This window comes from Rhinolophus ferrumequinum, chromosome 7 (genome assembly GCF_004115265.2).
Source record: "Rhinolophus ferrumequinum isolate MPI-CBG mRhiFer1 chromosome 7, mRhiFer1_v1.p, whole genome shotgun sequence".
NCBI lineage: Eukaryota > Metazoa > Chordata > Mammalia > Chiroptera > Rhinolophidae > Rhinolophus > Rhinolophus ferrumequinum.
The window spans coordinates 54,496,591-54,523,798 of record NC_046290.1 but is presented as its reverse complement, the minus strand read 5'-3'; the positions used below and the strand labels follow the sequence as shown (position 1 = coordinate 54,523,798).

General features: G+C 35.7%; 1 protein-coding gene across 1 annotated transcript in view; it reads left to right on the top strand.

The window, feature by feature from the left end:
• Positions 1-27,208, top strand: part of EDIL3 (EGF like repeats and discoidin domains 3) — a 381,023-nt gene that overhangs the window by 321,968 nt on the left and 31,847 nt on the right. The gene's annotated exons all lie outside the window — the stretch shown is intronic.

The following is a 27,208-nucleotide window of genomic DNA, read 5'->3' as shown; positions in this document are numbered from 1 at the left end:
TACTGAAATTCCTACATACAAGCATGGCACATAATATAATACCTCATATTTGTACAGCAGTTTAGATTTACCAAAAGGATACTCTTAATCTTGACAGTAGAGCTAGGTTGAGTGTGAGGGCAAATATGAGAGTAAGAACATCAGTAGAGTGAAGGTTTATTGAGCACTCTGTGTATTGAGCCTCATAAAACACTGTACAAGATGTTGGGCAGATATCATCCTCACTGTTTTGTAAATGAGGAAACTGAGACTCGTGATGGTTAAGGACCAGGTCCAAGGTTATAGAGCCCTCTAAGAAAGATTTAAAAGGCCTGGCTCTCCCAGCGCTCAAATCCAGTGCCCTCCCCAAGCTGCCTGCAGATAACCAACCTATGCGGAAGCTGAATTTCTTCGGGCTCATACACAGCTTGTTTCCATGCGAACAAAGTTTTTGAATAACTTTAAGTAGGCTTGAATAACAAGATAACACTGTGGGAAGGGCACAGACTTTCCCCCAACCCATTTTTCAACAAAAAAGATCTGTCTGAATTCACAAAAGTGTTCATTCTATGTAGCCAAATTAATCTCATTGAGGTAACGTTTCCTCATTTTTATATGAGAAGTGTTTAACATAGTATCAAGCCTCCTGTTGTTGGTTCCGTCTACAAGCACCATTCATTTTGATGCATACTTTGGCTCCTGTAGCAGCAGTTGGTTAGCCTTCAGCAAGAAGAGCAGCAATCCAAGTGAAACAAATAATTTACCACAAATGGATTACATGTGTCCATATAGCAAAGATTACAGGTACCACACCTTTCCAGCAGTAAAATCCACAATGCTCTTCTGATGTGTTTGTCTTTTTCTTTGTTCCCGGCATAATATTTTGAGTGTCCACAGCGTCTTTATATTTCACCTTTCTTTAAGCCAAGCATAAAAAGTTTTATTTATCCTCCTTATAAAATAGTAAGGTTCAGAAGTTCAGGGATTCTGGCCTAGTGAGGTGTATTATAAAGTAAAGTAGATAGGAATTCAGGGACCTCAGTTGTAGACTTAGCCCAACCAACACGTACAAAAATCTTAGGCATGTTCTCAGTGTCTTTGTTTTTTTTAAATAAGGAGGTTAGACAAATAATCTGAGACCTTTTCTGCTCTAATAATCTTATGATTTTTAAATCATCTGTGATCTCTTATGTCTCTTAATACAAAGCCTTTACACACGGTATTTTTTGAACTATATGAATTACAGCACCCGTCAAATATGAAATACAATGTGGGATATAAATTCAGAACATTAATTTTCACACATTTCACAACACTGGGATCAAAATAAGGCTTTAGAGAAAAAAGTGAAATTATCTATAATTATTGGAGCTAGCAAGGGTTTTGGTATACATGAAGATAAACTAGACTTACACTGAACTTTGGCTTAAATATTCTCCTTTGGCTAGAAATCTCATCACACACCACTTAGAGAACATTTGCTGTACGAACTGTAACACACATGATTATAAACAGATTTATGAGATGACAACGATATAGAAGACATGCAGTTCTGTAGAAAAGCTGTAATTCTAAATGAAAATTTTCAGGGCTATTGCCATGACTTTAATATTTACTTCTGAAGAGTGCTTCTGCTGTTCATATAAATCTTTTTTTTCTTAGCTACTTCCCAGCCTGGTTCATTTTTTGATAGAAGTTCCATGAGTTTTAAATGCTGACGCAAACCTTATTTTTCTCACTATTTCAGTACCAGACGGCCATGTTCCTATCCACGTACCCTTATGATATTTCTCACTATAAATTGATATTATACATTCTTATTTGCTTCATCCTAGCCAAATAATTGTCTTCATACAATACTAAGAGTTTTGTTAGGAAAATTATGCATTTTTTTACATAAAAAATATCCTTGTCTTTATTTTTAATTTCCAATTTAGGAATTGAATACTTTTATTTAATTGGTACAAGTTTTTAGGTGCAGTCTCGAAAATGATAGAGCTATTCCTAGAAAAGAAACTTATGGATAAATTCTAGAATGCAGGCATGGGTCTGAGCCTAAAATACCAGCCTAAGAACCAGATTCGAGCATTTCAGTTCAAGCTCTGCCAAAGAGCTCTGTTCAAAGAGGGAATGCTCTTTGATCCAGATGACTTGTACCATTTATCCATCTCTAAGGTGCCATTATATTATTATGATGCAGCTGCTTTTTTCTTCAGCTCTGATATTGCCCTTCAGTGTCCATGTGTCTTCACTCATATTGTTTTCCACTTCTCACATACTCATGCTTACGAAGCAGCCAGTAGCTATACCCTATTAGGTCCCAAGTGTACCACATACTAAAATCACTCCTCAGCTCATCGAAGTGTCCTATTTCATTGATCTATAAAAGAAGAACAGTTTATGTTGTAATCACCAGGAGAAACAAGTATACAAAGCTGCTCTCAGGTACACAGATCACTGTGCACTCTGTCCAACCTCCTTCCATCTTTACCTACAAATCATATTATGACCAAAATGCAGGTCACATCCGTTCCTGGTATTATGTGGTTATCCAAAGCAACTTACCTGTTTTTCCGTTATCCAGGACCCACAGCCAACTGACCCACAGACACAGAAAAGTAATTCCCTTAGTTAGTTAGTCAGTTAGTTAGTTAGTTAGTTCTCCTTTTATTCCTCCCCCATGGGTTACTTGTTAAAGTGGCATTTCATTTCATACTACACTTCATTAGAGAGTCTATAAGTTTTAGTCACAAATGAATCAAAGGCTTTCTAAAAATGACGTAACTGTTCTAGACAACTGATATGGCAGTTCCATGCTCCCAGAAGAAGAGTGAAAGTAGCACATTGAAAATCCTATTAAGCATAATGAAGTCAAGATTTAAAAAGAAAAAATTTAAATAGTATCATGCATTGTAAATTAATAGAACTGGTCCAATTATTAGGGTTCCAGACTTTGAAGGTCGGAAAGCCAAATGCAATATAAGTAATTCTAAGGTGCACCATGGCCCATTGAAAACAAAACAAACAACAACAAAAAACTTTCAATTTATCTATAATTCTATCTATATTATGGAATATAATTGGATGGGCTAATTTTTCAGCCAAATTAGTTGGTTGACTGTGTACTTCAGCATTTTGTTAATTCTGCATAAGAGTTATTCCTCACCAAACAAGTTAGATATGCAAAATGTTTTGCATTCTGAGAGATACATTTGTATATCTTGCATCATTCAAGTTGGGTTGAACAGCTACTTTAAACCTGAATAGGAACATCTACTTAACATACGCCATTCTTTCTTCACCACAGTACCCCAGCCCCCAGAACCATGTTTACCACACGACTGGATTTGGGAATATATGTATTAAGTGAATGAGAGGATGAATGAATAAAGGATGATGTCATAGTCCTCAACATATCTTCATTTAGCATAGCATATTAACAATCACCTCCCACAAAGAAAGAATCTCTATGCTTGGCAGCATAATATTTCTGAAGCCTTTTGATAAATTTTAAATCATTTCAGTCTTTATGATTAAAGAATTCTTTTAAAAACTAAACTGTCAGCCATTCAGCTCTTAATCACCCTGCTTTAAATCACAAACCACACTTATTATTTCAACTCAGATTTCCTAGTAGAAAGGTACTTTTTTAATCAATAATATCTCTTTGTGTTTTAGGATTAAAGGTTTGAAATTTAATTTTGAAGTTGCCTTAATGTACATTATACTTGTATATGAGATTATCTAAAAATGGAAAATGCACCTTTTTAGCTTCTGTTCCTAGAAATAAAATAAGCATAATAGGTTAAAACTTCTTCCCTGAAAGTATAGAAAGATTTTCTTATTATTTAAAAATTATATTTGCGAAGCAATTTAAAACACATTTTAATTCTTTAAATCTGCTGGCCATATGTTCTTTAATTAGGAGGACTCTCTAGTAAGACTGGAAGTGCACATTTCATCTGTGCACAGTAAAATCTTCATATAAATGGAAATGTACCTAATAGATTGTATATACTCAATTAGAGTCATGTAAAATGAAAGCTATTTGTAGGCTAATAAGTTTGGCTTCTTCAGTCAGGAACAAAAAGGTTAAATCATATCTGTAAAGATTTGGAATTTCTTTGATTATTATATAATGCTTTTTAATACTTTAGGATAGAGTTATTATAATTTAAAAATATGCCTCAGACCATGGGGAATAGCAAATTGAGAAACTGTGTTTACAGTTACAAATTGAATGTTTTCAATCCAATGGGAAGTTGTTCCACTCTGCTCAAAATCAATGTAATTTTTTTAAATACAAGGTTTAACAAAGCCTCGGTACAATCAGTATTAAGCAGGCATTATTCCCCATCCCATTGGACTGTATACCTAATGTGAACATGAACATTTGCTGGAATCCTAACAATTTTTTGGGTTTGGTTGGTTTTTAGTGAATTGATATTTGTCACTGGAACTTGGAATGAGGTCAATGTCCTGACCCCAGGACTGTAGCCCCACTGGTGACAGTCCTGTTGGAATTAACCAATTGCAGCGGTAGGCTAGGAATTCCATACAATTATCTGTGATCTTTACAAAAATTGGGAAGTACAGGTGTCGTCATTGCTATTACAAGTCAAAAACAAGAAATAAAAAAACAACTATACAAGTTTAGAGAGGTAAGTATACCTTGCCTAAGATCACACAGTTAGCTGTTTCAGCCAGTCCAAGTTCAAGTCTGTCTAACTCCAAATCATATCCTCTTTCGTCTCTCTGTCACGCTGACTCTTAGAGATACCCTCCCTGTCAGGCCTTCCTTTTCAAATCCTTCCTGAAAAGATGGATATAAATAATTACAGTTTATTTAACGAACATTCACTGAGTGCATTCCATGTGTGAGGCATCACACTGAGCAACGGGAATAGAGGGAAAACTAAGATAGACCAGCTCCCCACCCTCATGGAGCTTATAGTCTAGTGGAAAAGATGCCAATCAACAAAGAATTTAAATTAATGACAATGCCAGGTAGTGAAAAGTGCCATAAAGTAAAACCAAAATAGGGCCAAATAGAAAAAATTGTACGAGTGTGTACATGTGTCTGCATGGAAGTGGGTTTGTTCTTTTAAATAGGGTAGTCAGAGGGGCCACCTCTCTGAAGACCTGAGGTTAGGATAGATACTTGAATGAAGAGAGGATGCAAATACGTTTTGGGGGAGAAAGGCAAAGCCAAGGCGTTAAGCCAGCCATAACCTTGATGTATTCGAGAAAAAGAAAGAACACTGTGGGTAGAACAGTGTGAGCGAGTCAGATACACTGAGGTTGAGCTGGATTGGTGGACGGGGCCCAGGCCCCACCAGTCCCTCCACTTCACTCTGTTTGTGAGGAGAAGTCATTGGAGATTTTAAACAAGGAAGAAGTAATCTGGCTGTCAGTTTTTAAAAGATTACATTAGCAACTATGAAGAGAATTGTCTATCCAAGGGCAAGAATAGAAGCAGTGAGACCACTTAGGATCATCTAATAGAACAGTACAACATTCAGGTGAGAAATAAGAAAAGATTTTGAACGTGGGTGATAGCAATGGAGATAAGTGGAAAAAGTCCGTGTAAATGTTGAAGGTGAATTTGCAAGATTTGATAGAATGAATGTAGGGCTGGAGGGCAAAGGAAATCAAGTATGATTTCTAGGTTTTTGGCTGACCTGAGATAGAGAGGATTAGGGAAAGAGCAGGTTTAGGATTTGAGGGTTTGTAGTGGACGGTGATGTAGCTGACTGAAGAAGTGTAAAGACACAGATGACGTGAAATGTCATTAATGGCAAAGGATATGGAACCTAAAGGACATGGTGTATAAAGCAGTAGGTAACAGGGCATGCTACAGTCAGAGGTGTGACTCTTCCAGGTCCCCAAAATTCTCATTGTGTAGACAAGACCTTCCATATGGAGATGTGCCGTGGAGCCACTTTTATGAGGGCTTGCTGTATACCATCGCACATCTGATGCCCCAGCCTGTCTGGATACTATTGCTATATGCTCTCTGTTTCCTGGGGTGGATTTACTTTTGATTGGATGAAGTCCAGCTCTGTTTCCCAGAAGTACCCCTCAGCTGCCCTAGGCTTCACACCTATCTGAAATTCTCCCCTGTATGGGAGAATGTGATTGAACATAAGTGTGAACTGCCTGTTAGACAGCCATTTATAAAACCCACAGTGCTAACTGAGCCCAGATTTATTCAGCTCACAAAGAACATGATAGAATTGGCAATACAATGAGGGATAGCATATACATGAAAAAGAATAATTATTTGAGATAATGTCGGTGCATTGTAAACTGAGAAGCACAAAACAGTACACACCATTGCTAACATTAAAAACACCTGTAAAACTGGGCAAAATATAAAAGAAATTGTACTTTATGTTTGTAAAACCAACTACAACTAAACATTAAAAATTGGGAGGATGCAAATATTTATAAAAAGTAACTCCATGTGTACCATTGGTCGTTTGTATATAAAAAGATGTGTCAAACTTCAAAAAAAAATTTTTTTACAGGAAGTAGAATTTGTCCTGGAAGGTAATCCATAAGAATTAATAATAATTTTGAAGGAGAGGAGAATGTATTGAAGCAAAGAAGACAAAACTGGAAAAAAAAAAATAGCAACCTGACGTGTGAGTGGAAAGTACCAGCAAAATGTTACATAGAATGAGATTTTATGAGTAGAAGAGTGATTGTTATAATGTCCCCAGACTCCTGATTTAGAATTGTATCTGAGGTAATTGTAGGAAAACTTTACCCTGATACGAATGTTACTCAGAAAGATGTACCCTAGTTTTAAGCAAGAGGAAGAAATGGGAAGTTTGGTTGTTCAACATTATATTTCAACACAACCCCAAGGATGAACCTGAAAAGTATGTACTTAATGAGTTCCTGGGAGGCAGGAGCCTTGCTGTTCTAAGTGTGAGCCTTGGCCTCTGCCAGACTGGACTCTGAGTCCCAGCTAGGGCACCTGTTAGCTGTGTTGCTTGCCCAGTTTCTGTCTTTGTTGAATATGGATGGATAGTTATGTCTGTCTTAATGAATTATTACCCGGAAAATAAATAATTTGGCCCTGTGCCTGAACTGGAGGCAGTGGTCTGCCTTTTAGGCCCAGAGCAGGGATAACGTGGTGAAAGGAGAGGACTGCGCCTGGTATCTGATGACCATCCTGCCTGGTCAGTGGAAATTTCTTCCTTTCCACCATCTATGATACTTCATATGTTTGGTTACAGTCACAGTTTTCATCAATTCCTAGAGACCTTCCAAGTTTCTAGCCATCTAAGTTTCCCTTTATAAGACTTGCACTTTTATAAAGGCTCACGTTGATGTTTGTGTAGCCATCTATTCTTGACAAGTGTTCTTACTTTTGACATTTCTCAATGTCATTACTCTCAAAAGTCCCTAATTCAAATGTTAGCCTCATTAAATACAACATGAATATGCCTGGAATTTTCCTTAGTTGCCTGACAATAATGTTAGCTCACTCAGATGATTTCTATAGACAATCATGTCACAGATAGATGGTGACTTCAGTGTGTTAAATATATTTGTTATTCAAAACAAAAGCTTAGTAAGTCCCAGGGGGTGAAAATGCCATTGCATTATATTGCAGTCCGGATCTTCCAAGTTTGGAAAGAATGTCTGGAGATCTCATTGGCTCCATCTGTTCTTGGCCCTATAGCAAAATGGTCATCAGGTTAATGATTATCATTTCCATAATTGCCCAGTTATGATATTTGTATAATGTGAATGAACTCAAATAGAAATGAACCTCATTAAGCAGAATTTTGTAAAGAAAGCGGCTGTCTCTATTTTTCTTATTTCGAGAAAAAAATGCAAATGAAACAAAACAAACAACTTAGATGGGCCCACCGAGTTCACATATATCTAAATTTAGCATGTATCCCTGATGCGTCTTTCAAATGTGGGGCTCCATTAAGATAGCCCCACTCTACCTTTCCATTAATAGCCAACGAACTATTCATCGTCTTCACTTTTTCACATTCCTCTCTCCTCCTATTCACTCTTCGACCCTATCACTTCTTTGAAACTGCTTTCAGCAAGGTCCTATCAGCAATAAAGATTTTACATTTGACATTGTTAACAAATTCCTTTGAGTTGTGGAAATAGTAATATGTTATTTTTCATTGAATCTTTTGCTAATCTTTTCTGGTCGGTTTTTAGGGCTATTCTTCCTGCTGCCCAATACTCCTTCTTCTGCCTTCTTTTCCACTCAAATTCATGCTTTCCCTGGTTAGTACAATCCACTCTTAGTCCTTTGTGAAAGACCCTTTGTTTACAACTCCCGAATGTATAGCTGTAGGCCAATTTATCCAATTACTAGATATCCTCATCCTACAGATACTTCACTCAACCTGTTCAACAAGTTACTAGCCTTTCCTATCCAAATTCAATCTTTATTTTCAGGGATTAGTCCACCAACTACCCAAATGCCCAAGCCAGAAATGTAAGAGCATCTGTGATTTCTTCTTTTCTCTTACCCATACTTTCTCAGTCTCTTGTATTCAGTTAATCCCCAAGTCTGCTGAAATTTCTCACATTAATATTCCATAGATTTGTGCACTTCTTTCCACCTTCACTGCCACTGTCTAGGTCATCATTCTTTTTCCCCTTAACTATTACAATAAGCTCCTGAGTGATCCCTTTGCTTCAATACTTGCTATCTGCCCAAAATTTCTCCATAGAGCAGCTAAAGGCATCTTGATAAAATATAAAACTTATCTTCTCAATCATTGTCTTGTAGAAAGTCCAGTTCCTTTGTATAGCATTATTTATCTATCATTATCTAACCCCTGCACATTTTGCCTGCTCATTTCCAGCGGCATCTCCCGTTAAACTCTGCCTTCTGGCAATACTAACGAGTATGTGCCTCCAGTTCCCACTACAGGACAAGTTCTTCCTACCTCCAGCCCTTCGCCTTGTTTGCTCTTCCTGGAAGGCTGTCTCTCTGCTTGTTCACTTTGACTACTCAGAAGTTGTCTTCTACAACAGTGCTTCTCAAATTTTAGTGTGGGTACAAATCACCTGGAGACCAGGTTAAAATTCAGATCTGTTCTAGCGGGTCCATGCTGCAGCACAAGATTCTGTATCTCTGACGTTTGCTTCTCACTGATGGCGGTGCTCTCTGGTGGATTACACTCTGCCCAGAACTCATTTCAGATATCACTCATTCTGGGAAGACTCACCTGACCTTCCCAGGTTGAAAAGCTGCTTTTCGTATAACATGTGGAGCATTCCGCCACATCATAGCACTGATGACCCTTTGTTGTTCTTGCCCGTTTATTGTAATGTTACCACAGTCGAATGTACCGATGACATCATACATCACGGTCTACCGGAAACACTCCGCAGCCTCTGCAATGTGCCCCATGCTAATATCAGTGTCTCGTACTGATATTGCCCCTTGCCATCACTGCTACTATGTCTGCTTCTTGCTCAAAGAACAAATATCACCTGCAGTGCCAGCTCACATTTGGAAAATACTCATGTTTCCTAATGGCGAGTGCCTTTTCTGGCACCATCGGTGTTTTCTGCTGGTTTGGCAGCCGTGTTGCTCTGTGTTCTTCCACACATTGAGATGAAAGGAGGGGTACTTGAATTTTCTTTTAGTCAGAGTACATTCTTTCTGCTTGAATACTAAAGTGGAAAATTGTCCAGAAATACAGGCATCGTGAAAATTCTTGTTCAATACTGTAGTATGAGATTTTACAATTCAATCACTCTGTGTCCAATATTACTAGAAAAGTTTGCATTTGTCCAATGGCACTTACATAATATGTTGGCTGACATGCTTGTAGGAACAACTAAAATTAATTAGAAACACCTTGCTCTCTTTTCATCTCAAAATATCTTCAGGTTTACCAAGGATCATTAAACTTGACTACTGAAATGAAAGGAGCTTAAGATTACTCATAAACAGGTCAGGGGAAAATATGAACATAGTGGCTGTACTTTATGCCTCCTAATTGATCAATTACAGAAGCCAAGGTAAATTTAGGGTACACATTGTCTTAGCTCATTATGGATAAAAATACATCTGTCAAGAACATAATCAGACTCCTAGCCTTGCTTACTGACTAGGAGGGAGAATGAGTCTTCATAAAAGTTAAAGTATTTTCTGTTCTCAGTTGGAAATTTTGAGCAGGAGAGAAATAGGCAGATGAATAAAACATGGTAATGGAATGTAATAAAGCAGAAATTGAGACATACCCTCTAAGTAAGATCACAGATAGCATACAAATTTCACTGACCATTAAAATGACTCATCAGGCAAGATTATGATATTTTTAATCCCTAAAGTGATTATGTGATAAGTCTTACAGAGTTTGGATTTTATTAAAATTTTAAGAGTATATGAAAATGGATTAAAGTTTCAACTTCCTAGATCCACATTCATTTTTAGCATGTAACAGCTCAGCAATTTTAATGATTATTGCCAGATAATTCTACTCTTTGGACTGATGTAGAAATAACTTTAAAAATGGTTCATGATTTGTATGCCAAATACCGGTACAAGGACACTATAGAAAGAGATATTGTGGAATATTATCCTTCCCTTAGCTCCTCACCTTTCTCCCCTGAAACGGTTTTATATAAAAATGTAGTGACTCCCAACCGGAGTTCTTCAAACCCCCTGGTGTTAGGGAGCAGGGAGAAGACAGGAGGGCTGGAGGGTTTGCTAGGGTATTGTAGATTCTTAAAATACTACCATGTTTCCCTGAAAATAAGACCGGGTCTCATATTAATATTTGCTCCAAAAGATGCATTAAGGCTTATGTTCAGGGGATGTCATCCTGAAAAAATCATGGTAGGGTTTATTTTCCGGTTAGGTCTTATTTTCGGGGAAACACGGTAAATGTTGTCTCCAGGATAAAAAAATGCGTAAATGTCTATAAGCACTGCTGTTAGGAATTAAATAAAAATGCATATAAAACTGTCATTAAATTCTTAAACGCTTATTTTTTTCATGGGTCGTTTATCAATAAACAGGTATGATAAGTAAAACTACTGCTGAAAGAAAGAGAAAAGGCAACTCAAACTGTGTGTCTGTGTGTGTGTGTGTTTGTGTGTAATCCCAATTGCTCCTGCAATGAAAGAGACAGTATTTTTTACCTACCAACAATTTAGAGAAATACATATAAGATATAAAAAATAAAGAAGATAAATAAGGAGTTAGGAATTGTGGAATAAAGAGTTTGACATGTAATCATATTGTCTAATTTGGCCAAATTTTCAGTAATTCCAATGGGAAACAGATTTCCTTGAAAAACAAAATGAGAAATGTTTTTCTTTGCACATAATTTAGGTGGAAATACATCTAGTAAATCCAGGTTTTCTCTTCAGGCAAGAAGTAATTTGGAAAAAACTAAGCAATGTGGTGTTGGTAAATAGTGTTTCTCGCTCATAAAATGCCAGCCAAAAAGAGAATCTATAATAATTACCAAATTCTAAATTTAAGACTTTTATTCAGATCTTTCTTTCTGTCAGCCAGTAAAGGAAGAAACGTTATTAAATAGGTTCTTTTTAATGCAACTTAAATTTGTTGCCTGAGTATATATATAGAGAGAAAAATTGAACTTTTAAAACAAGCTATTTTTTGCTAAATAAAAACCTGTACACAATAGCCAGGAATGGTAGAATAATTGAGATGGAAAAGAGACTTGTGAAATTGTTCCCAGTGGATTTCTGTAAGATTAGTTTCAAATACTCTTCCAAAAAAGTAACTTGATAAAGTAATCAAAATCTCTGCTATTTAATTTGGTCTACTGATGATGTAAGTAAGGATATAGTTATTGAAGAACAATATGGTTGTGTGAATCTTATATCTTATAAATTAATACCACTAGCTTTGTGGGGTGATCTAAGAACTGTTTGTACCATGAAGGATGTATAAAATACTTAAAATACAAAAATGGTGGAGATATACAATTTGCAAGATTTCCAAGTATGTCCTAATTTAAAGTAACCATGTTACAATACACTATAATCACATTCCCTTAAGGGGAACTGCACATAATTATGGTTAGCTGCAGGGAGAACAGTGGCCAAGAATTGAATCAGAAGAGGAATGGGTGCAATATGAGCAGTAATAGAATATGTCAGAAATATTTTAAGATGGTGGTTTTCTAATTATGTTCCTGAGAAACTCAGGATTGCCTTAGAGGTCATATGTGCAAAATAGGGGGAGACTCAATAAATGAATTTGGGGCAGCCTGAGTAGTCTGACTTTCACCATCTTGCACATCACCTTCCAGGTTCCATGGAAGACAATGTTTACTAAAACAGGCTGTAACCTAAATAATGTGCAAAGAAAACATTCCTCATTTCGTTTTTCAAGGAAACAGGTTTCCTATTGGAATTATTTTAGAATTTGACATTCTTGAATACCCCTACTTTAGAATTGAAGAACAAAGTCCTGTGGTATGTAGACTAAGAGATTCAGTAGCTATTCTCTGAAGGTGCTCTCCAGTCTTCCCTTAATGCAATTGTAGGATGTAATTTACAGAATGAAACAGTAAGGATTCAGATAAGAGAAAGTAGTACAGTTGTGTGTGTGTGTGTGTGTGTGTGTGTGTGTGTGCACTTGTGTTTCTCATTTTAGTGGGGGCTGGAGGAGAGTATGTGTGATTTATAAATAAAACATCACTTTGTCATATTACTTTGATTTTGCCTTACTTATGAAATTTATTAAAAATTTTAAATATCATTCAGAAGGCTGTGAATCTTTATGTTTAATAAAGGGAGGCATGCCTTTTACAAAGTCAAGAAATATTGCCTTACAGTAATTAAGATTTTGTTTACAGTGCAGTTCATTACCAATTCATCTTTTATTCTTTCCTCACTGGATTTATTCATTCTAATGTTTCACATTAGTAACTATTTAAGGCTTTCCCTTTTTTGGTAAATGTAATCTTCCAAAATAGTAACTTGTGCTTCCACAGATACTTGGTTGATTTGGGTGAATACTTAGTCTGCACCAAAATTTTAAAACTTTGTTTGTACCTTACTAATCCAGAAGAAAAGAACTAAAGTAAATAATCATTAACTAATTAATCAAAGATCTAATTTAAAAATAATTGTATGGTCATAACTTTCAGAATGTAATATATAATATATTAGTCAAGAATAATATTTTGTAACATTAAAAATGAAAAGATTTATGTAAAACATCTTTCATTTTCCCCAGGTTGTACTTTGTTTTAAATAATTAGTTTGAAAATCTGCAATTTGTACAGATATCACAGTGTCTTCATTGATCAAGTAACTTAAAATGGGAATTGGCTGTGAGATTAATTTACTAATCTGAGTATAACCATATCTTAAGTCTTAGGGGCTTGTAAAAAATTCCTTTTCAGCTATTTATTTACTTGCCTCCATCTCTTTCTTGCCACTTTTTTAACCAGTGTCTAGATGGCAATGTTTTGAATCTTTTATTAAAATGATCATTGTCAGGACTATATTATGAAGGTAATTTTGAAAATTAAGAGCGCATTTAGTCTTAATTATGAAGGCTCATGGCGCATATTGTCTAAATCAACCTGGCAATGGCTAAGACAATATTTTGCTTTACTGGTGTCTGTGGAATAATGGTAGATTTTTTAATCTAAAGAATTTATAAAGTGGACTTCTGAACACAGTTATCATATTCTTTCACTTGTTTGCTGTTCTGTACTGGCTTGGAGTAACACAGAGCCTATCTTTAGGAGCTGGTATAGGTCCATGCTGGGAATTGCCATCTAGAAATGTAGCACTGTGACAATAGCTCTTATTAGCTACTATAATTCTCGCATTATTGAATCCCTACGCATTGCACCTGCCAAGCTTTATGAAACCTCCAAAGGCAGACAAATAGACTGCAGAGTATAAAATGGAAATTACCTGAACCCACAAATTTGCTAAATGGGGATGGCAAATAGGTTCGCCAAAGCAGGGGATGTGAATACACAAACTTTCTGATATGGGAGACTTTGGAGAGACAGGTGCCTTTCACCAAGACAGCAGGGGGCTAGAGCGGAGTGAGGAAAACCCACATTCTGCCTGTGATAAGAGTGACAGATAGTCAAAATATGTCAACATCCTGCCAAAACCTAAGAGATGCGATTTATAACTGTGGGTGAGATGACATACAATCCCATCCCCGTGCTCCCCAGTACCATCAACATCAAGTTGTCCAGATACCATATTCTCTGCACTGCTGAACTCATGGCCAAGAGCAAGTGGCCATGGATGGCCTGGAGGCCGCAATGTGGAGAGTATCATCATGTGAACTTTCATAAGGCTCGTGTGAACTTAAATAAAAGTGAGAAAATAAGAGGTGGGATCAAAGAAGAAAAACATGTTGTTGGATGAAATTTGGAAGCAGATGGTGAATCGATGAGGCAGATACAGTAGGATAGAGTGATTGGTTACCAGAAAGCACATCTTGCTTTTCCTAATTAAGAAAAGATTTAACTCCATTATTGTACTCTTACCCTTAATAAAAGAGACTTTTACAATGTCGAATTTCACTGTTTATGTTATAAAAAAATAGAGTTCCTTGCAGGTCAACTAGTTAAGGAAAGGAAGTGGGAGTAGGCCAGTTGCCATAGAGATTCTAAACTAAGCTGTGAAAATGAAATGTGCAATATAGGAATAACAGTAAAAGCAAGCAACATAAATGTTTGATAGAAAGAAAAACTTCAGAATCTGAAAAATACAGGATAAGTTGAAATGACTTTGCATTCGAAAGATATGCTATACAGCAATGCTTCACATTCCATTCGCAAGTATAGATCTTTACTCTGGAAAGAATGCAGAACACTCATGCTATCCATTCCCCATGCTGCCCTGTGCCCTTCACTTAACTTATTTCCTCCATCATTTTCTCTATTACTTGACTTCTAATCATTTCATCAAGTCGTCTTTCTGACTTCCTCCTATTATCTGGTGTACGCGTATTAGTTTTCTGTTGCTGCGTAACAGATTACTACAAACTTAAAGAACGCATATCTATTATATCACAGTTTCTGTGAGTCAGAAGTCCAGCTACAGCTTAGCTGGGCCCTTTGCTCAGAGTCTCAGAAAGAAGCGATTGAGGTGTCTGTTGGGCTGTATTCATATCTGGAAACTTGACTGGGGAAAAATCTGTTCCTAAGCCAATTCAGATTGTTGTCAGAATTCATTTCCTGGCTGCTGTATGAGGGCCCAGCTGTTTTGTTGGCTGTCAGCTGGAGGTTTCCCTCATGTCCTAGAGGACACCTTTGCTTGTTAGAGGTCATGTTCTCCTTCTAGAGGCAACCCACAGTTTCCTGCCATGTGGATTTCTCAACATGGTCTCTGAATTTATCAAGGCAGCTAGAAGAAACTCTAGCTTCAGTCTGCTAAGACAATCTTGTATATGTAATGTGATCAAGGAACTGAAACCCCATTATCTTTGCCATATTCTGTTGGTTAGAAGCAAATCACAGGTCCTGCCTGCACTCAGTAGAGGGGAATATACAACAGTGTGCAGAACAAAGAGGTTGAAATCATGGGACAACACTGAAGTCTTCCTGTCACACCTAAAGTCCATATTTTAGTCAAATACCTCTTACAAGCTCCATTTATTCTTTAATCATTCTGTATCCTACCGTGTCCTTGGTCTCCTTTCACTCATAGGACTGATCCTAAAGCACATTCCGTAAAGACCCAAAAGACCCTTCAGGGACATGGCATCTCCCCTTCCCACAATATAAGGAGCAAAACATATTTCAAGACAGCATCAGCAAGGGACAAAATCTGAACATTCTTCCGGCCAGTATATGTCCTCTATCTGGGAGCCATGTCCATTTTGTAGAGCTGTTAGCAAAGCCTCATGTTTGGACAGTGGGAACGGAGGCAATCCAAGCACGCAGTGGGAAGGTGGGCTGGTGGGAGAGCAATAAGGAAGTCACTGAGGTTCCAGATTTTTATCTAGTGGCACTAATCTTTTCTTGTATCTGGAAGAGCAGTAGGGGAGGAGCTGCTGCTTCTCTTTGCTTAGCATTTGTTAACATGTAAAAGGAATTATATTTCACCACAAGCTCAGTTCCTAGAGTTTAAGTACCAAAGGAAGAAATATTCCTCAGGTGCTAGGGATTTAGTCAATTATCCTAAACCAAATGGAAGCAAAAGTAAGCAATCTGAAGTTTACTTTGTAACCTGAAAGCAATTTGTGAATTACAGCCTTAATAATTGATTTTTTTTCCTTAAAAATCATCATCTTCCCATGACTTAAAAGGACTCCCTCTCAAAAGATTCTCAACCCGAAAAGCTGACCACTTCTACAAACAGTGGTACTTGTTCTTGATCTAGGATTAAGAAATGTCATCCTTGGTGGTCATTGTATAGCTGCTATTGCTCTTCATTACATCTTTATGATGGATTTTAATTTGAGGTTGTTTTATTTCTAAGGAACTCAGCTGATATTGCTCTTTAGGAACAAACATACTTTAGACTAAATATAAAGGAAAATTATTAAAAATATATCTTGATATAGCATTTTGTAGAATATTTACAGAAATATTTTCATACCTCATTTGACCCTTAGAACAACTATATAAGGATGTCAAGGACAAATGCTATGAAACCCATTTTATAGGAGAGGAAACAGACTCAGAAAGGATACAGAATTTTCTAGGGATACAAGACAAGAAATGACTGATGTCCCATTGAATCCCAGCTGCCAACTCTACAGAGAGCTCTTCCATGTACTTCCTGGCTAGAACAGATGAGCTCTGTGAAAATGGGGCAGACACAAAATCTAGAGGGAGACGTTAAGGAAGGGCTGTTTTCCTCTTGCTTTTATGGGAGCATAGTTTTAATTGATCTGTTTTTTCTGTTGTTGTTGTTCTTTGTTTGGTTTTTATTTCAAAGGAAAATATATTTAAATTTAATAAATATAAAACTGAGTGGATGCCATTTACCTTTAAAAAGGAAGTTGCCACCGTCAGAAAAATATGACTAGTTATTTTATGTGTCAGTGGATTTGGTTATTACGCATTATTTTATCGAGCAGTCTGATAAGCACATAAATCACTTGAAATGTCAACATAAAAATGTGTTGATTTTGGTTGCCTTCATTCTGTCATTATTTTTCTCCTTAAATATGAGAAAGAATCTATAAAGATAGTTTTCTGATAAATTTCAGTGTGAATTTGAAATGGTAATACCTAAACAAAGAAAAGTCATTTCTGGGGGGGAAAAGCAAGTTACAGACATATGTATCTCATGTAGTCACACCGTATCTAAGAGAGTTCTGGAGACATTCATTGTGTTCCAGTTTAGTACCTCAGCCCAGTTTCCATTTTGCTTTCTAGTAGACATTGGTTATATTATACCACATGTTATTTGAGAATTTAGTAAACTCTCTATATATATGATATCCAGTTAAATATTGTATTACATATAATAAACTATATGTGATATATAGTGATGTCTAGATATATATTCCCTGATAGGATCTGTAAAACAAATTTTTGAAGCCAAAGAAATATAAAAAAGAATTTGTTGCATTATTGTTTTCAGACTCTTTGTTGAATATGTAATTATTCCCCCTCAGAGACTATAACAAAAATGTGGAGGTTTGGCACAAGTGATGAGTCTGCATATGCTAGACATATATATAGATAATGAGGCAAAGTTGCAGTGACCATTTAAAAGATTAAGCTGTAAGAAACAAACACTTTGAAATATAAGCTACAGATACACAAAGGATCTGCACTTTCCAGAAATGGAAAATTGATTTTTAGCAGTTTCTTTTTTCTAGCACACCTAAAAGGTGATATAGGAAATTTTTCCCCTGGTCAAAAATTGGCTACATATTTTGACAAATAGCAAACATTAAAAAGCCAGCACACTAATGTTACCAGAAATTAAAGACAGAATACTACTTGCTAGTCTGGCAAAGTGAAAAGATTTAAATTTACATCAGACTCTATGAAAACATGCTACTTTTTAAAAAAAAAAATTTTATTAGTTTCATGTATACAAAACACTGTAATAGTTAGGCATTTATCATTTATATCCCTAACAAAGTGATAACCTCCCTCCCCTAATCCACTACTCCTCTGACATCACATACAGCCATTACATTTCCACTGACTCTATTCCGTATGCTGTACTATTCCATAACCTGTGACTATATATATACTAAATTGTAGTTGGCATTATTATGTAGTTGGCATTCATTATTATTCAGCGTCAGCTTCAGGTGTACACTGCAGTGGTCAGGTACCTACACCATCCAGGAAGTGATCTCCCTAATAAAACAAGTGTCCATCAAATACCCTACAAAATCTTTACAACGTTATTGATTACATTCCCCAAATTGACTTTCCCCGTGGCCATCTTGTGGTTACCGACTGTGCTTTCTAATCCTCATACCTTCTCCCACATCCCCACTCCCCCATCTAGCAACCTTCAGTTTTTCCCATGTCTCTGACACTGTTTCTGATTAGTTTGTTCATTTATTCTATTCTTTAGATTCTGCATATAAGTGAGATCATATAGTATTTGTCTTTCTCTGTCTGACTTATTTCACTTAGTATAATGTTCTCTAGGTCCATCCATATTGTTGCAAATGGTAAGATTTAATTCTTCTTTATGGCTGTGTGACTGGATAAAGAAACTGTGGTACATTTATACAATGAAGTATTACATGCTACTTTTTAAAATGCATAAAATGCTACTGAAATACAACTGGACTCACAAATTATGTGTTGGTAATAGACTTTTATGTTATTGGAGACTCAACAAGAAGAAATAAAGCCATTTGTAAATGTGGTGGTCTATATAAAAATTGATATCTAGGGACTGCCCAAATTTAGAAATAAACATAAGATTGAGAAACAAAAACAGTGCTGAAGGATAGGCGTAGGCATTTTACAAATAACCTAAAATCCAGAGAGGATGAAGGATTTGTTCAAGTGGAATACATGATGAAAACCTAACTACCTTGACTTTTAAAATAGCACATTTAAGTTAAAGTCTAAATTCCTTAAGCTGTAAAGTTCTTCATTTACCAACTATGGCTAGTGACTAAGAAAGGCCCTCCGCAAGTTAATCCAAACCTTGAAAGAAAGCTCTTTCAAGATACTGTACATTTGCGAGTTCATTTCTCCTAATTGGAATTCCTGGCTCTCTTTTCTTCACTAACTTCTACTAATCCTGCAACATTCAGGCTCACCTGGGCCGGCTCTCCACACCTTGCAGTTACCTTGTTTGGGCTGGGCCTCGAGGGGCCCACACCTTTGTGCTGTAATCTATGCTTACATGTGTCTGCGTCTCCTTTGACATCAAAGCTCCACAAGAGGAGTTTAGTAACCTGGGGAACAAGCACATAGTAGATACTCAATGAATATTGGATTCATGTTTGGATGAACAGAGTATAAAAGAAAATTTAACCGAGGTGGTTGTTATTAATTAACATGCGATGTAGGGAATCACAGAGATTTTCAAATGGAAAGGAACCTTGAAAATCTTCTAAACAAGAGGCTAGAAGGGAGATTAAGTAATATATTTAAGGTTATGAAGCTAATGATTCAAGATTTAAATCCATATTGTCTGGTTTTAGTTCTATATCATAAAGCATCTGATGGAAGAATCTTTATTATATAAAGCATGTCATGCTTATTTGGAATTTTACCAAAATATAAAATTTTTGCAAGTATTGGGGAGCACTTGATGACTGCACTCTTTTATAAAAGCCATTGTTTTATTTTTTTATTGATGCAGTGGTTTGCTAATTATTTTTATTTTTGAGATCAAAGAAAGTGGTATTAAATATTTTACATGCTCATTTTTAAATCAGAGCACTTAGCCTCTCCTTCATGTTTCTCAGGAAGCATTAATCTTGTTTCTAGATTATTATTTTATTTCTGTATTGCAACCCTATACTTTTTAATATGAAATTTTATGTTTCACTATAAACCTTAGTTGACCCTAACAATTAAAAAAATACATCAATTCCAACAACAGGGGACTGAAAACAAATCAAATCTTAGTACTTAAAATAATAATACAAACCTATTCAAGCAGATTTAAAATTGCATGAATTAATTCACCGAATTTTTAGGTAATGAATTTAAAACTAATTTTACCTAGCACTAGATAGGTAAAATACTAAAATAATCAGCAAGAGAGTTCAAGCAGACATAAAATCAAGGCCAATTTACTGATTTGTAAAAGACAGTTTTTGTGTTGTTTTTTTTTTTTTTTTTTTACCCAATAATTTATTTTAGGTACAATAATAAGCAAGAAATTTTAGAGCAGAGCATGTATGGCCTTTATTTATTATTTTGGTATACAAAAATAGTCCATTCCTCAAAGCTTCCTGGGCATTGCACCAACATACAGACACTACAATTAAATTCAATAAAATCCTATCACTGAAAACCCACACTTCTTACAACCTAGAGTGAAGAAAGAAAATGATGGTTTTTAAATAATATTTTGTCCAGCCAAAAGAACAACTTACATTTTTCCTAACAGGTATGTCATACCAAGACTTGTTAAACCATAGCAATCATGCCAGAACAGAGAACAAATGCAATGGCCTGTATTGATCACTAGATATTTTAATTATATTTATTTCTAATTATTTTTCTCTGGAGTAATCAGCACACATGGGAATATAGCATACAATTAGCACAATAAAATGTCTCCAGACACAAGGCAGAAAGAGCCTTTTCCATTCTCTTGCATTCATCCTTTTACCTAGTCTGAGGTAGAAGAAATTAGAATCAAGGGAATGTTTGAGGAGGAAATCAAGGGAATTTTTAAATTGTAGAAACCATACTTTGCTTGCTTAGGGTGTGTGTGTGTGTGTGTGTGTGTGTGTGTGTGTGTGTGTGTGATCCTTGCTTAGTGCTATGATATATTACGCATGCAGGTAAGCCCTACTTCATTCACCTTCTCCTTTCATCATCAAATCCAGTCTCTTAGACAGAAGCTGCCTGGGTGCGAAGGGGTTGCATTTTGTGCCAGGAACAGGTAGAGGAGCAGATGACATCTGCTGTAGCACTTTTCAGGACCCTCAGCTCTTCAGTGATCTGGATGGAATTTATCAACATAATGACCTTTCTGGCTTCTTACTTTTGCATGCTCCCAGCCCCCCATAATGAGGGTACTATGTCTGTACTTGCAGGTTCATCCCCCAGAGTCCCAAAACTTGGAATAAATCTTATCCTAAGACAGAAGATGTGTAAAGCCTTGTCATATGAGCTCTGAGTCAGGCATCATTAGATTGCTGCTGTTGCTCTCTGTTCCCCTCTGTTTCCATATGTAGCTTTAGACCACACTCTTATTTGGTCTCCTAGTTGATCCCCTGTATGATATTCCATCTCTTCTTATCAGTATTCCCTGAGAAGAGAATCGAACCACTGAGGGGACATCATCTTATTCCCATGCCTCTGTTCTGTGATACAGATGGTCTACATGCTTGGAATTCTACCTGTTGGTATCTGCTAGACATCTCCAAAACCCCTTGCAGTCTGCTTTTGAAACCTTCTCTTTCACACATACTCTACTTCCTGTACAGCACTTCTTGCGAGACTGCCCTGAAATCTACAACTTTCTGCAGTAGCTCTGCTGTCTTTTGTCATTCTTGGGTCCCTGAAATGACATCAGCCAACCTTAACATCCTGTCTTCTGAGACACTTTGGATCAATGGGCCTGACAGCCTTGTTTCCTTGCTCCTATGTCTACTGTCCTCTGGTCTGACCTCTGCAGCCAATGTTGACTTCAGATTTGCATAGTTTACATTTCCAGCGCCAACAAGAAAATTCAAACCATACTGTTGCCCTTAGCCTCCTCATTCTGAAACTTACTTGACAAAATGACATTGGACTCAATATCCTACTAACTTCTTCTTGACCTAGATGTGTAACCCACTCTTATTCCTGAGGTCTGTCGTTGGCTGTCAGTTTGGCGCTCTTTATCTTGATTTAACCTCTGATTAAATTGAGTGTACAGTGCAAAAAAAAAAAAAAAGAGGAAAGTCCCTGTCCTTTCACTTGTCAGATTGTCTCTGGGATTTTTTTTCTCGTTACCACTCTTTGAATCTAGGGACCTTTACCCCATTCTGCATTACTGACAAAGCATTAAAGTAATTCACTAATTTTAATCTTTTCCTGTCAAAGTTTATACATACTACACAGTGCTGCCAAATTCCCAGTGCCATGGAGTATAAATATGAAATTCTTAATGTTTTACTTTAAACTTCTCTCTCAGGAAAATCTTTTACTTCACTCATTTTTTTTAGATGTTTACAAATCATTTTTTCCTTGCTACTTTTCTATGAAGGAAAGTTGTCCCTGCTGTATTTTAAAAGCAAACTCCAACCTGTGTTCCTAACCAACCTCTTTCCATCTTATCTGTCCACCGATCTAATAAGCATATTCCTGGATACCTAATATATATACACCTTACAATAAACTTGGAAGATGCAAAGATATAAAACATGATTGGAGAATTCAAGGAGCTCAACATCTAGCAGAAGACAGATATTCATAAACTGAGTACTGTGAACACAGTATGATACATTGTGTGGCATATAATGAAGAGAGATGCTAAAGAGAGCAGAGATTGATAGTTGGGAAAAAAAACACTTAGAGTCCTTCACATTTGCATTTCACATGAATACAAATATAGATGTATTAATTTTGATGTAGTAATTGACATATTAATTTTGGTCCATTTACTAATGAAAAACAAAAACAAAATTTGTTGACCATCTAGTTCTGTTCTAAGCATCATACAGTATTAAAAAAAGGTGGTGAAGAGGATGGCAGCGCATGTCGGGAAGGCAATAAATATTTTTTCAATTATTTTTATTAAATTTCCTTACTCTTATACATGATTTTCAAAAGTCTTTAAGATTCATGGGTTAGATTTTGTAAATCTTATAATAAGAAAAATGACAACATTTGTAGGAGATGATGTAATTTTATTTAGTTTCCTTACCTGCCATCTGTCATTATGAAAAACTTATTTTTGCAGTATAATTTATGAAATATTGCATATTTCATTATTTCTTGTTTATATGATTTTCTTAGTTATTTTATGCCAAAGGCAGCAAAAATGCAGAAATATGAAAACATGTTACACAAAATAAATTCAGCCAACAGAACAGAGTGATTCTTTAAAATGAATGTTCATTGTTAGTGGTATCACCGCAGTAATAAAAAGAATTCATATGAAATGCCAAAAAATAAAAGGGAGAACTTCAATGCTAAACACTTAAGTATACTAACTTTTGTTAGGCCTAGAGTTACAGTATTGTTGGCAAGCATACTTTCTTTAAAAACATTCAGAAGTTGCCTAATTATGTTACTTTTCACTCTAAGATTTAACGTGTTTTGAGGTGATACTGCAAAACTATGTAGCATCAGTATTACTGAGAAAATTAGATATTTTAAAAGATGCTACCCCCTCCCTCACCACCACATACTTTATAAGAAACAAAGTCAAAAATACAAAGATTACTTAAGTCCTTTCTTAGGGGGTGCGGCGGGGGTCACAATATAGTATGCTTTTTTAAATTATAAAATATTTTAGTCATGTTCAGAAAACAATGTAATACCCAAATTTAATGAAAGTTAACATTTTGCCATATTTACTAAATATATATAGATATAGATAGATATAAATATAGATATAGATAAAGATACATTATCAAAATGTATTTTCTTAAAGAAAAATAGCAACCTGTATGGTCATGAAGGATCAAACACAAAAGAGAGATTAAAAAAAGAAACCCTGAAAAGACCTACCATCATTAAAGACTTAGCCACTTTCAGAAAACATATACGCCCTATGTTACACAAACTATTCCATAGAAAACAAAGAAAGGAAGGCTTCCAAATTCCTTTATGAAATCTTAGTTTCCCGGTACCCACGCTGGGCAAAATTATAAGAAAAAAAGTGATTTAAAACTCACTTGTGAGCAGAGATATAAGAGTCTCCAACAGAATATTAGTAAATGGAATCCATCAAAGCTTAAATAGGTTTACTAATAAAGAAGAATTTATTCCAGGAATGTGTACATTGTTCAAATAAAAAAAAAAAAAACACTTAAAAATATCTGCTAATGTTAATCACCAAGAGAGGAAATTAAAGATGAAGGATGTATACATCTTGCTGGTAGGAGTGTAAACTGGTAAAATCATTTGGAAATTATATGGTCGTATCTTATAAAATTGCACATTCATATACTCAATAACCAAAAAATTCCACTCTTAACTACACAATCACACACACACACACACACACACACACACACACACACAGAAATTGAGCAAGTATATCAGGATATAAGTACATGAAGTTCAGAACCAATTTTAAAAAGCAAAAGCTGGAAATAATTAAGTACTCGTGACAGTGGAATGGGTAAATGCATTGTTTTATATGCACACGTGGAATATTACATAGTAGTCAAAATAAATATACTTTATCTAGGGGTCCATTCATATCTAATAAAGATGAGTTTGAAAATGGAAGGGAATAATGAAAACTGTAGTATTGGGTAACCTTGGTTGGGAGAAGCAGGAAGACGGAAGATGAGTATGTAGGCATTGTCAGTCTTACGGTTCTCTGGGTGGTTGAGTGTTGGTTTTACGGCTGTTTATTGTGTTCATTAGGTATGATCATCTCAATATTAGCACATAAAATTCATCACCTATTCACATTTTTAATTTCTGTACCAAATAAATATAGAAGGGAAAGTCTTTAATAAATGCATCTACAAAAAAAATGCTATATGTAAAAGAATTCTTAGTGAAGAAATGTTAGACACATTCTTTTAATGTCTGGGTTTTTGTTGTTGGATATATTTAATTATTGATTCCATCTTAAAAATACAACCACATTAGTTGTTGTAACCTGAAAGTTTTCAAAAAGAGTATGTTATTTCAGAATTATTCTTCACAGTTTAGCTTTCAAGTGTCCCCAGCAACAGTGATCATTTCTTGTTCCTAAAATATAATCTCTATGTGGCAGTTTATGTTAGTTGCTGTTACTTTTTAGAGAAACTATTACTCTACAAAAGAGTAGTAGACTATGCATTGCCACCACGTTTTTTTTCATAATGCAGGTTATTAAAAAAGTAGTACACTAAATGTGCGACCTCTGTCCTAAGTGTCCCCCACCCCTTAACGAGACTTAGAAAAGTAATTTGTTGAGCCTATAGTGATTCTGTTTAACATACAGATGTGTCAAATTCTGATTCCTAAACTAGTAATTATTTCAGCAGTTTTTCAAATGTACCAGAATTCTCCATGAGGGGAAAGACATGCCAAAATAACCTCTTTTCATACCAAAAAAACACATAATCAAGAGACAGATCTTGTGAGTTGTTTATGAGGATGAACCATTTGTTTATTTCTGTTTTTGTTTTTTATATTTTCTTGCTGATTGGTTCCATTGAAAATAATTTTCTGAAGTTATACTTTTAGTGTTATTTTAATAATTTCTACAGGAGTCCTATTTTCTTTAAATCAGGATTTGAATTTTATTAAAATATCTTTGGCTATAAGGATCCTTAAATACTTATAATATCAAATAAAAGAGAATTATATCTCTATTTTTGTTTATTTCACTTCTTATTTTATTTATTTTATTTTTATTTTATTTTTCTTTCTTTGCAAATTATGTTTAAAATGTCAGCAGCTTTGTGCCCAAAGTCCCAGATGGAATATCAAAGACAGTTATTGAATAGATGTTCAACCACAGGGGAGTGTCACATGAAATTCATTTAAATCTACAAATGACCCTTCAGTGAAGTGAGCTATAACTTAGGGAGTTTTTAAAATCTTGAATACATAGGCAAAAGAAATTAAATAAGTTTAATATAATGAGTTTGTTCCAAGTGATTTATTAATTCCATACCTAATTTAGGACTGTGGTTTATAAGCTATTTTATAGTAATTGAAAATATAGTGCATGAACAGTTTTAGTGTTGAAGAATGTGATTTTAAAAATACGAGATTGTTTGGAGCTGATTGCAAACGAAATGAGCCTTTGTTCTGAGACGAGCATATCCAAGAGTCCCTTAATATAGTGCCACTTCTCCAAAGAAGGAAAGTAGGAGCATCTTATTGTTCACATGCATCCAAGAAGAACATTATTTTTTGAAAGTTATATACTCTGTATCCAAACCATAACATTATAACTTTTAGGAATATGTCTATTTTGGGCTTCATTATAGATAGATATATCCCGGCCATATTGTACTGTGGGACTTAATTAAAATGTCTTCATCAGATAGTCTCCTGATTTTTATCAGCATCCAGCTCCCAGTTTTATATTCTGCCACTTAATAAGCTCAAAAGACCTTGGACACTATATTAAGGAGAATAAATGGGAAATAAATATTGAGACCTAATGGAGAAGTTTGATTAGAGTTTCAAGTGTACAACAGCTGCTCTTTATTTCCACTTGGGAGCAAAACAAGTGGAAATTAGCATCAATAACAGCTGAAGAATATAGATAAGATATTTATACCATAAAAACATTAATATAAATAATAAAACATGCTGATCTTATGGATATTCAATGAAGAAGTCCATACCCATGGCTTTTAATGAGGCTCTCTCAGGCGCCAATTATAATTTGTGGTGACTGGTGTACCGATGATCTGGTAGCCCTGCCAGATCCACGGAAGCCTGACTTGTCCTTCTGATACAAATAAAATGCTGACAGTGTTACTGACTATGCATTTGAATGCAAATCATTTGTATCCTTTTTATCCATACTATATGTATACTCTGTCCTTTGGACAAAAGATTTTTTTTTTTTTAAAGTCGCCCTTTAGGGCATTCCGCTTTCTGTGTCAAGGGGTCTTACCCCTGTAATCTGCAGACATTTCTCTTCATGCTGAGCCATCTCCCCCCATTTCCCCTCCAATCACTTAAGAGCAGCATGCTGACCTGGGCTATTTTTCAACTGCTGACATTGATGGTACAATTTCCCAAAGCAATTTGAAGCATGTACCTCATGTCTGGTTACTGAAAGGCCCCTTTCCACTTCCTTTTGTAAGGACAAGGGGGGGGAAGGTTGCATCTAGGTTTCTTTGCATGTTGTTTTTCTTCGTTGCTTTAGCCTAAATATCAATCACCACAAAATGTGCACCTATCCAGTTAAGACTGAAGAATCTAGAATTCAGGCTCCATGGTCTAATGAAACTAAATGATATCTAAGA